At 41.2% G+C, this 12,741-nt stretch overlaps 1 protein-coding gene across 6 annotated transcripts in view; it reads left to right on the top strand.

Moving 5' to 3' along the window:
- The window catches only part of LOC115150870 (forkhead box protein P1-B), a 203,327-nt gene that overhangs the window by 43,238 nt on the left and 147,348 nt on the right, over window positions 1–12,741 (top strand). The gene's annotated exons all lie outside the window — the stretch shown is intronic.

Here is a 12,741-nt window from a genome sequence, read left to right as displayed (position 1 = left end):
ATGATCTAAGTTCATAATAATGCTTAAACCACATCAATCTGATTGGGTGGGCCTGTCGGGGCCTGGCTACCCAGTGGTGGGCCTCTGTCCACCCAGGCCCATCCATGTCTACGCCCCTGATGCAAACAGCACATGATGACAATTGCGCATCACAAATAGCATACTAACCAACACTTCGGACTAAACTTTTCCAGTACCTGGTTTACATACCCATTGTTGCCTTAGTTAGCATTTACTGGTAGATTTTACTGGTTGATATAAGTTCAAACGCCTTTCCTACCCTACTGGCTACCGATGTCATTCTTCTGTGAGCTGTTCCATGCCAAAACCAGTTGAGAGCTGCACACTCTTGCTGCCTGCAGATGATATTCTGCTGAAACTAGGCTACAGTATGTGTGCGGTGCATGTGAATATATTTCACAGGCTTTGCGATTGTGTAGGCTACTTAGTGCATCATTTATCTATTGTACCACATCATTGATCATTTATATACCTCCACTACACTACTTTGATATGCATCAGCAGGGATTAAGAAGTGAGTATAAGCAATGCACACTGAAAAAAAGGTGCGTATACGGCTAATACCTGCCTATACCCTCCACTACACCACTGGCCCTTTGTGTTTTACAAAAAGTGCACCTCCTACTTGAGTGCGCTGGTATTACGGTTGTTGTCCTTTCAGAATCACGAGTCTGTCACTCACTGAAGGCCTATAGGTTCACCACTGCGCAAACATGTTTATAATAGATATAAAGGCTGTTAAGATATTGTTTCCAGAAAGGAGTATATTTTGCCTGGCCACACAGTTTTATGCACTGACTGAATGGAAGCTGATAAATTATGAGTTTTTTTACTCCGCTGGTCTCAGGAAGAAATTAGGAGGCCTCACTGTCCGAGACCGAGTCAAGACCGAGGACAAATGTATCCGACACCTAGACAAGACCGAGACACTCAATAAGTGGTCTTGTGAGTACTACATAATATGTCACAATGGCTGACATATACCTTTTCATAACCTGTCATAATATGGTGATAACACTGTCATGACATATAGACCTGTTGTAACAAATATTGTGTTATTTTATGGCTGGTTATGACACCTACATAAGGATGTCAAAACTCTTATGTAGGTGTAGGAGCAGATTTCAGGAGCAGGACAAGACACCCTCTTTGTGACTAATGACCGACTAAAGGCCATGTACCTGATATGTGGTTTATACGATTATAATGGTCATAATGCTTCTTGACAGTGTCATCAAGTGTATTTTCTTAGTCCAAATTAAGTGACCAGGGTGAAAGTAGAATTCATTTATTCCCAGTACGAGACATCCTATATGTGCATGCGCTGTACATTTTTATGGGCCTAATAACATTTCCGTCTGTAATAAAGCGCTTTTGTGGGGAAAAAAACTGTCTCCCCAGTCAGTGGGCCTGGCTCTCAAGTGGGTGGGCCTATGCCCTCCCAGGCCCATCCATGGCTGCGCCCCTGCTATGTCATGTGAAATCCATAGATTAGGGCCTAATGAATTTCAATTGACTGATTTCCTCATATGAACTGTAACTCATTAAAACCTTTGGTATTGTTGCATGTTGCGTTTGTAGTTTTGTTCAGTATAGATAAGACATGGATATAATACATTTCTCCTCTATTCCCTTTCTCTGTAGTTTTGCTTACAAAGGCATATTCAACGGTGGCTGTTTTGTGAAATGATCACAATCATCATGTATGTATGAATTCTTATTTGATTTATCTTACAATGCCGGTCGGTATTGACCTTTAATTTATGACTTATTTGTTTAGCTCTGCTTTTCTTTGTCATAATGAATAATTTATGTCAAGTACGACAAGCGTAAGGGAGTATTGTCTTAGAAAATAGTAATGTCATCCAGGTCCTTTTTCTCTCAGTAACTGAAGGTTAATTTAAACCAACAGTCAAATGAACCTCTCCATTTCCTTGTGGCCCTATGAAAACGGTGGTTCATACTGAATGCCACCGGGTCCTGCTTTATTCATTAACATCCTGCTAAACAAATAGACCCCCTATTCCTCACAGCTCAGTTAGCGTTTTCTTCTGTTGCGGAGGTTTCTGTCTAGTTGTGTGATCAAGAGGAGAGGGTTTCGCTCAGGGAAAGAGGAGTGAGGCCTCAGTGCTCTAGTCTCATTCTAATGGCAAAATAGATCAGATGGACGCAGAAAATTGTTGTAATTGTATAATTATCTGTGGTTAGCCACTTGTGTGGAAAACTGCTGTGATGTGGTTGAAGGCCAGGGAAGAGCGCCGTTTGGCCTTTATGTGCTTATTTTGTCTCTGAACAGGAAATGAACAACAACTAAGAATCCTCGGGATATAGGGCTCCCTCTCACAGACACATACACACACAGTACATATAAGGACATACACACTTTGATACAAAAACACACTCACGACACACAAACACCCCCCTCGGGCAGATCGAGGCGTGCTCAGTGAGATGTTGCCCTTTAAGTAATGTGTCTGCCCAGTGAGTGCTCCTCAGGCATGGATTGAACACTGTGTGGTGTAGCCTGTAGCCACCTGACCGGCATGGCAGACCTCAAAACACATTTAACAGCAGCTCAACATACGGCCCACTTAACACGACTTCCACTGTAGAGAGCAGGCGGGCCTTATCAGATCAGTAACCTAGCTTAATCACTGCTCAACGGATTCCTGATAAGATGTTAAAATAGTACTGTACCCAATAGGATCCAGATGGCACTAAACGTTGAATTAAGGTGCATCACTCACTCAGTGCATGGTGTTTCTACACAACCTTAAAGGAAAAATACTCCCATAACCACTAATTCCTTTAATTTACTGTGTTAAATAACACTTATATGTAAGATAAATATTTTTTGTGAACAAGTGCTTCATTTTGGCATTCTAATAAGTTTGGTAGCAACATGGAAAATCGCTGTGGAAATCTGTTGCAGCTGACGTCGACAACAAAATCCACAATGCAATGCTCTCTATGGGCTGGCTGTCAAGCTAGCTAGGTACATAGCTAGCAAACATAGCTACTCACAATACCAAAGACAATATTTGTATTTATTTATTTATTTCACCTTTATTTAACCAGGTAGGCAAGTTGAGAACAAGTTCTCATTTACAATTGCGACCTGGCCAAGATAAAGCAAAGCAGTTCGACAACATACAAAAACACAGAGTTACACATGGAGTAAAACAACATACAATCAATGATGCAGTAGAAAAAATAAGACTATATACAATGTGAGCAAATGATGTGAGATAAGGGAGGTAAAGGCAAAAAAGGCCATGGTGGCAAAGTAAATCAAGTATAGCAAGTAAAACACTGGAATGGTAGATTTGTAGTTTGAAGAAAGTTCAAAGTTAAAATATAAATAATATGGTGCAAAGGAGCAAAATAAATAAAATAAATAAATACAGTAGGGGAAGAGGTAGTAGTTTGGGCTAAATTATAGATGGGCTATGTACAGGTGCAGTGATCTGGGAGCTGCTCTGATAGCTGTTGCTTAAAGCTAGTGAGGGAGATAAGTGTTTCCAGTTTCAGAGATTTTTGTAGTTCGTTCCAGTCATTGGCAGCAGAGAACTGGAAGGAGAGACGACCAAAGGAGGAGTTGGCTTTAGGGGTGACCAGAGAGATATACCTGCTGGAGCGCGTGCTACAGGTGGGTGCTGCTATGGTGACCAGTGAGCAGAGATAAGGGGGGACTTTACCTAGCAGGGTCTTGTAGATGACCTGGCGCCAATATCAGCATGTAACGCAGCTAGTTAGCTGTAAAATCGCATAAACAAACTGCACTATCAATTTAGGAGTCTGTTCAACCTGCAGATCGATGTGGCTTACAGAGTGAACTCTAACATTCGCAACAGCAGATATACTTTTCAGGAGATGGAAAACATTGCCGAGGCTATGTGAATGGGCAATTCTGGGACAAGGAGCGCTCTCCTTCAAGGAGTGAATGGGAGTCTATTGGGCACTAGCTAAAAAAAACATTAGCATGAATTTAATCAACAAGAAGTACCACATTACAAATATTTTCAGAGATGTGAGATAATTAACTTGCTATCTGTGGTATCGTATAGCTTTGGAATCATTACATTACAAACGTTTGAGGAAAATAGGCACGTATCTCGTCATATACACTGACTTTGAGAAGGGATTGCATGACGATTAGCTTAGCAACCACGGGACGCAGCATGACAACGGGAATGCGATTGGTCGACAGTCTGCTGGGTGGGGCGTTATACGTTACTTCATTCATTGGATTCCTTCATTGGATTCCTATCTCCTTTCTATAATATCTCTGGCAACGGCACCATGCAATGCACCCTGGACTAAAGAGGCAGACGAATAGGAGCAATGTGCTAGACTAGACCCTCTGTTAAATTACACATTTCTCGAAGTAGGAATATCGCAAAAATAGGATCAATCGCTCATTTGAGAGAAGACATCATCCAGAGTTATGATATCGGCCAGTATTGAAATCTGACATATATAATAGACGTTTTCGTGATCGAAAAGTCGTATTCCTATTAAAACTTCTTAGTGATAGGGGGCAGTATTTTCACGTCCGGATGAACAGCGTGCCCAAAGTAAACTGCCTGTGACTCAGGCCCAGAAGCCAGGATATGCATATAATTGGTAGATTTGGATAGAAAGCACTCTAAAGTTTCTAAAACTGTTAAAATAATGTCTGGGAGTATAACAGAACTGATTTGGCAGGCGAAACCCCGAGGACAAACCATCCAGGAACATTTCTTTTGAGGTCACTGTGGTGACCTTCAATTGGTTTTCTATGGGAAGCCCTATTTAATAGGAACCTGGTTGCAGTTCCTATGGCTTTCACTAGATGTCAACAGTCTTTAGAAATTGGTTGATGTTTTTCTTTTGAGATATGAAGAAGTAGGGCTGTTCTTTGTAAGTGTCAAGCCAAGTGGACTCTACTGTTTTGATGCGCGTGAACTGGAGCGCGCTTCACGTTTTTTTTATCCGGTATTGAACACAGTATATTCCGTCTTAAATTTTATCGATTATTTACGTTTTAGGATACCTTAGGTTGGATTAGGAACGTTGTTTGAAATGTTTGGACCAAGTTTACAGGTAACTTATTAGATACTTTGTAGTCATGTTGGGCGAGTTGGAACCGGTGTATTTCTGAATATAATGTGCCAAATAAATTGACATTTTGGGGATATAAAAAAGGACATTATCGAACAAAAGGACCATTTGTGATGTTTTTGGGACATTTTGGAGTGCCAACAGAAGAAGATCTTCAAAGGTAAGGCATTTATTAAATCGTTATTTCTGACTTTTGTGTTGCCACCTGCCTGGTTGAAAATTATTTTCATGTGTTTGTATGCGGGGCGCTGTCCTCAGATAATCGCATGGTCTGCTTTCGCCGTAAAGCCTTTTTGAAATCTGACACTGCGGCTGGATTAACAAGAAGTTAAGCTTTATTTTGATGTATTACATTTATATTGTCGTGAATCTTGGATATTGGTATTTCTGTAGTTTAAATTTGGCGCTCTGCAATTTCACTGGATGTTGTCAAATCGATCCCGCTAAAGGGATTGGCGCGCGAAGGGATCACTAAGAGGTTTTAACTTTCAGTGTAGTGAGAGAGCGACTTTATCACAGTGCTACGTCATACCGGATGGATTTCTTCCTGCTTGAACGCCAGTAACTCAGATACACATAAAAACATGACTTGACCCAGGGAATCGATAGAACATCACTCCGAGATACACAAAAACAGTATAACGTTCAAAATGGGTGAACCTTTCCTTTAATCCCATGGATGAGTAAGTTTCATATGCCTGGCTTTACCACTGATTTGAGTGAAAATAGTTATTTTCAGATCATTATCTGCTCCTTCTTCTGGCATCTCTCAGCTCCTGTCCTGTCCTGTTTCCCATCTATGTTGAGAAGGGATGACGTCAGACCACAGAAAAGCTCTGCCCAATTAGAACTTTCAACTATCGGAGTAACTGCATGTCATATTTTGCCTTCCCCTATTTTCTGGCAATCAAAATACAGCATAACCATAAAGATGTTAAATAGTTACCAGCAAGTCCGGCATCAACAGAATATGGGTCATGTAAGACAATTTCAGCTATCCATAATTTTACACGCACGCACGCACGCACACACACACACACAAACACACAAGGATGTTTCAAGCCTGGTGGGCAATGCTGTAAAAATTGGCAGAGCAGCGATAGGCTAGAGTCAGCAGCTGCATGCACTTTTCAGCTTGACTCATTCAAATGTAATACAACTGTGTAAGGAGAGCTAGAGGGACCGAAGGTCTGGATGCTCTCTCCACTTAAGCAAGAGATGGAGTAGGACAGCCATTGTGATGTTTGTTTCAGATTCTGGTGACACAATCAAACCAAATTTAACTTTTTCAAGTCAATATAGATAAACATCATTCTCAAGTAGATTTTTTATATTTTCTTGTTTACCTCTCTGTTATGTAACGTGTCAAGCAAGTTCAGCGTCATGAAGAATGAACTGCCTTATCATAGCCCTTCATTTAATAACTTAATCACACATGTAGCCTGTCTGCAGTGCAACAGAAAGCAATTTGTCAACGGTGAGCTTGTTGTCATGTCGCCGTTGTCATGTCGCCGTTGTCATGTCTCCGTTGTCATGCTCTGTTGTTTAGCTGTATCTCCTTTGATAATGTATATCTGATAATGCTTAATAAGGCAGTCAACTGTCTCTGTGCTGCTGTACGCTACTGGCTCGCTAGACTACTACTGGAGCCCCATGTTTGGCCTCAAGTGTCTGTGCAGCGTGCTTCTTAAACGGTCCGAGTTACACCTAATGGTGACTTCCTGGCTTTATGGCCGCCGCCTCCCCATGGATAATGCGCTAATGAAGGGTGGCAGGAAGGACCAGGGGTCTGGGACAGATCGCGGGCAGCTGGCGGAGCAGGAGAATAGGAAGCACCGCCGCCGAGGCGAAACTGCAGCAAGAAGCAAATGAAAGCTCATATCTGCCATCTCCCTCGCCTCTCTGCACTTTCCTGTTTGGACTTGAAGGTGATTGGAGCCAAGGCAGTGACAGTTGACGGAAGCTTTGTGAGGAGAGAGTATTTATTTACCGTGAGACGCGGTGATGCTTGTTCAGGATGCGGTTTCACGCAGGATGTGCCCCCCCCCGCCCCTCAGGTTTGATCATCTCACAAAAGAGTTCTGAGGCAGGTGCTGGGAGGCCCCTGCTCTAGGCAGGCTGCATTGTGTAAGAGACTGGGAGGCTGGGCCTAGACTGACTCAGCAGCACTCACTCAGCATGGCTTCCTGCTCTGCCTCGGGAGGTGGGACCAAGGTTAGCACAGGTCACTACGAAAGGGAGTGGGAAACATTAAAGGTCCAATGCAGCCACTTCTATCTCAATATCAAGTTTTTTAGCAAAGAGCAATTTCTCAAGCAAGAATTTTGCTAGGACTGTCTGAGAGTGGTCTGAGTAGGGAAGGGAAAACTGAAAACTAGTTTTTGTCGGCAGAGGGGTTTGGATCTCTCTGTCTTGTTGGCCTATTAACTAATTTACCTGGCCTGCCTGGTGATGTCACCAGGCAGGCCAAAACTCCATCCCACCGAAACAGGCTTAAATTTCAAGCTGTCTTTTTAAAAATATCTTACACTAGAATGAACATGGTCATACTTTTCACAATTTAACAGTATTATTTCAACCTCATAGGTTGGAAACATATATAAAACACAGGAAAATCACATTTTTGACTCACTGGGCCTTTAAGAGTGTGTTCCGATACACACACACACACACACACACACACACAGTGAGTGTGTGTGTGTGTGTGTGTGTGTGTGCGCGTGCCTGAGAGTGTGTGTAGACCTTGCCAGGAATTCCGCTTGGCTTGTAAAACGGAAGGGAAAAGGTGTCAGATGTTTAAATCTCCATAATTACATTGTATGGTGTAGGTACTGTGTAATTATCAGTGTTGTCACCCTCCAATACAGTTATCTCTTTACCGAAAGCAAAAAGTGTGTGTGTGTGTTTACTGTTACACTTAATTGATTAAATTACTTACCTGGTGAATCTTGCAATTTAAAATATATTACCTCTAACTTTTATTCTCCACACACATTGACTTTCACCTGTCTGAGTCCTGTTGTCCTGTAGCCAGACTGCTAGTCTGGAGGCAGAGGGTGTTGTCAGCTAGTGAGCATGGTGAAAAGGTGAGCCACATTGACGCCTGCCTGCTCGGTGGTGTCATGTCGGTACTAGTCCACACACACCAGGTTTCAAAGGTAGTTTTTTATTAGCTGCCTTACGGCTGGACACCAGAGTCTAAACTCAGACCTGCCACATAAAACGCACATTTGTTGAGAGTGTGCAAAGTGATAAACCATCCAGTCTCCAGGCAGCATCGTGTTAATACTCTTAAGTAGCTCACTGAACCTCCTTAGCAACAGTGGCAAAGGAAGGGCAAACGAAATGTACATATCATCCTCCATTTTGCAATCAATTGAGTCTCTTTTAAATTGCAGTATTGCTCATACTTTGTTATTGTACAATTTCATTGTCAGTGATGTTTTGATTTCGTTGTCAATGCTTCTTATTGATATTGGTAAATAAAAGGAACACTTGTCATTCAGAAATGTATCTTCAAAACAGTGATAATAATTGAGGCTGCTTTTGCAACATTCACATCATGGCTGGTAGTATATAAGGTCAATGGCTTTAATGAGGCTTTCAAATACAAAAAGATATTGTATCTCCATTTTGTTCATGGATCACTTCTCTAAGTAGTGAGATATTATACTGACCGCCTCATGCTTCAAGAGATAATGTAGAACTTAGGAGTCTGTGCTTAACGCTTACAATGTGGGAGTTAAGCAGCAGCTCACATCTCATTATTTCTCATAAAATGAATACTTGGAACAAGTAGTGTTCATGCAAATCAGAATGTGGGCTTACACTGGTATTGATGTAACAAGGTGACTCTAAATGGGTGTACTTTATCATAAACAAAGACTATCTTTGTTTTCTTATGCTTTATGTGGATGTTTCATCTGAACTCTTCCAGGCTGTAATGTTGCGAAGACACATGGAAAGCAATACCTACTTGATTATCCAGAAAATATCTAGGTTATATTATTGTCTGTTTTCCACAATAATCAGCTGTATTGTATTTGCAGCAGCAGCTGACCCTTATTAGAAGCAGAGACTGTACTCCTCATCTTCATTTAGCCCCCCTGGAGGAGTGGATAACGTGCAGGGTGCTCCAGTGAACTCTGCCTTTCTCCTCTCTTCTCTCTCTGGGTGCAGTGTATTAGTGAGTTCCTACAGGGCACATCTCCATCTCCAGAGATGTGATCCTGCCATTGACAGGCGGATGGAAATAATCCAAACAACAACTAGATACACGTCTCAGGGCTTTTGGCCTGCTCCAGCTGTTTTCAAAGAATCTCTGGTAAATAACCTGAGAGAGCAACACTATTTAGACTGGGACAGCCTCTACTGAGTCTGTTGTGGTGGCTTTGGATCTGTAAGGGAAGTGGTGGAGCTATGCTTGTTGTGGTCCACCTCTTGGCAATGTCCATCCATGTGCCTAACAAGCACTGACACATGTTTTATGTCACATAATAATTCACTTTTCTCAATGAATCTACGTGTGACCGACCGGCTCGATTTGGTCTTATGTAGCACAATTTGAAATTGTGATTTTAACACTGGATAACAGTAGAGACTCAGAGCTAGAAAATGGTATATCATGGGCTCCGGAGTGGCGCAGCGGTCTAAGGCACTGCATTTCAGTGCTAGAGGCGTCACTACAGACCCTGGTTTGAATCCAGGCTGTATCACTACCGGCTGTGATTGGGAGTCCCATAGGGCGGCGCATAATTGGCCCAGTGTCGTCCGGGTTTGGCCGGTGTAGGCCGTCATTGTAAATAAGAATTTGTTCTTAACTGGGTTGCCTAGTTAAATAAAGGTTACATTTAAAAATTATATATATAAATATATATATTAAAAAATATATAGTTGGTAGAGTATGGTGTTTGCAACGCCAGCATGGTGTGTGCAACGCCATGGTTGTGGGTTCGATTCCCACGGGGGGCCAGTACAAAAAAAAAAATGCATGAAATGAAAATGAAATGTATGTATTCACTACTGTAAGTCGCTCTGGATAAGAGCGTCTGCTAAATGACAAAATAAAAAAATATATATATATATATAAAAAAAAATATATATATATATACTACCGTTCAAAAGTTTGGGGTCACTTAGAAATGTCCTTGTTTTTGAAAGAAAAGCATGTTTTTTCTCCATTTAAATAATATAAAATTGATCAGAAATACAGTGTCGACATTGTTAATGTTGTAAATGACTATTGTAGCTGGAAACGGCTGCTTTTTAATGGAATATCTACATAGGCGTACAGAGGCCCATTATCAGAAACCATCACTCCTGTGTTCCAAAGGCACGTTGTGATAGCTAATCCAATTTTCTCATTTTAAAAGACTAATTGATCATTTGAAAACCCTTTTGCAATTATGTTAGCAAAGATTAAAACTTTTGCTGATTTAAAGAAGCTAAACTGGCCAGCTTCCCGGATGTTGACGTTGAGACTGGTGTTTTGCGAGTACTATTTAATGAAGCTGCCAGTTGAGGACTTGTGAGGCCTCTGTTTCTCTAACTAGACACTCTAATGTACTTGTCCTCTTGCTCAGTTGTGCACCGGGGCCTCCCACTCCTCTTTCTATTCTGGTTAGAACCAGTTTGCGCTGTTCTGTGAAGGGAGTAGTACACAGCATTGTACGATATCTTCCATTTCTTGTCAATTTCTCTGATGGAGTAGCCTTCATTTCTCAGAACAAGAATAGACTGATGAGTTTCAGAAGAAAGTTCTTTGTTTCTGGCCATTTTGAGCCTGTAATCGAACCCACAAATGCTGACGCTCCAGATACTCAACTAGTCTAAAGAATGCTAATTGTATTGCTTCTTTAAGCAGAACAACAGTTTTCAGCTGTGCTAATATAATTGAAAAAGGGTTTTCTAATGATAAATTAGCCTTTTAAAATGATGGAGTAGGTTTTAGCATTCTGACCTAACAGCAGTCAAGCACCCAAGCTGACTAGCTTGCTAGTTACTTCTAAACACAAGTGAGAGAGCATCTCACTCGGACCATTTTACTCTCCCTAGTAGAGCTAGTCAGGCTGTTTTTATGTTATACAGAGCGTTGGTGACTGCAACTGTGCTGCTGGCAACAATTTAATCGTTATTTTTTGCCAACGTTTCCTGACACGGGCCATATTCAACGTGTGTAGCGAGTTCGTAAATTTGTCAGTTATTCTGCGAATTTACCAGCTACGTCTATCGACAGTTGTCGCAGTGACATCATGAACATTCTATTGAAATGGTTACTTGCATAGTGGAGTCTTTTGTTTAGACATGTAGCAAGCTAGCTAAACATTGAACCATAATCCCAACTCATAGCATTACTACCTTGCATGAATTTGCAAGTAGCTAACCAACCGGGTTCAATGTTAGCTAGGTAACATTAGGCTATAACTAGCAATGCAAATGGCTATAAGATACGAATAATATTACTACACAGATCATACATGTAGCTTTAGCTTTCGAGAGCAAGATGTATGCAGCTCTACTATATGATATCTTAAAAAAAAACAGCGTTAGAAAGGATTACCTACACATACTGACCAGCTCATGTTATAGACAGAAGCGAGCTACATGGCAGACCAATCCGAACTCATCTCTCGGCATATCCAGCCCACTCATTATCTCAGCCAATCATGGCTAGCGGGAAGGTTGTTGTTTTTTCCCGTGGCTAAACCAACTATGCTCATAATTTAACAATTTTATTCGTATTTATAGATGGAATACAAGTTTGTTATTAAGGCACATGAATGTTCACATGTTCCAGAAGGCATTTCTGCCAAAATACACATTTTGATAAAAAAAAATTAAAGTTTACATTCAAACAAATTTTTTCCTGAATTCCTGGTGATTTTAGTATTTTTTTAACCAAATACATTGAGGGACCAAAAAAAATCACTTGAGGGCAGGTTTAGTGGTGAACCAGGTGTTAACTTGGTTAGAGGGTGTGGCTAGCAGCTTTTACAAGATTGGCCTGAGAATTTGGGCTGAGAAGATGACCTCTCAAAAGACACTTACCTCAGTGCAAAGATTACCAGGCCAATGATTTAATGTTATTGGCTATGGGGAATAGTGTTAAATGCAATTTTAATTTAGTGATATGTTCAGTGAGTAATTGATTAAGAGGATACTATTCGATCTTGCATGAATAAGGCATGCAAAAAACAAGTTAGATAGCGTTGCATCAGCTCGTGTATTTACCATAGATATCTGTTGGATCTCAGCCCTAATTTACGTTTTGGAAGATGGGCCCTGTTGGAGCTGACATAAACCATAATCTCAGAGAATTATTAAAAGGCAAATGCCATAGTGGCGTTTTTCCCTTCTCATGATAACGGAGGGAGCATAGATTGGTAAGAGGCAGATAATATATGTGTGAGATTGATCAGTGAGTAGCGACCCCATTATCTCCAGAGATGTTAATTATACTGTGCTCAGCTTGCATGTCAAAAGCCAGATAATTGAAGAAGGTAAAAGATCTGCGCCACACTTTATTTATGCTTTCACTTTGAGGCTGGCGGCAGATATCCTCTCCTCTCACTTTACTTTCTTTCTTTCGCTCTCTCTCTCTTTCCCTTATTAGCCCCA

Source organism: Salmo trutta, chromosome 16 (genome assembly GCF_901001165.1).
Source record: "Salmo trutta chromosome 16, fSalTru1.1, whole genome shotgun sequence".
Classification (NCBI taxonomy): Eukaryota; Metazoa; Chordata; class Actinopteri; order Salmoniformes; family Salmonidae; genus Salmo; species Salmo trutta.
Note: the sequence above shows the minus strand (reverse complement) of the source record. Positions and strands in the feature narration are given on the sequence as shown.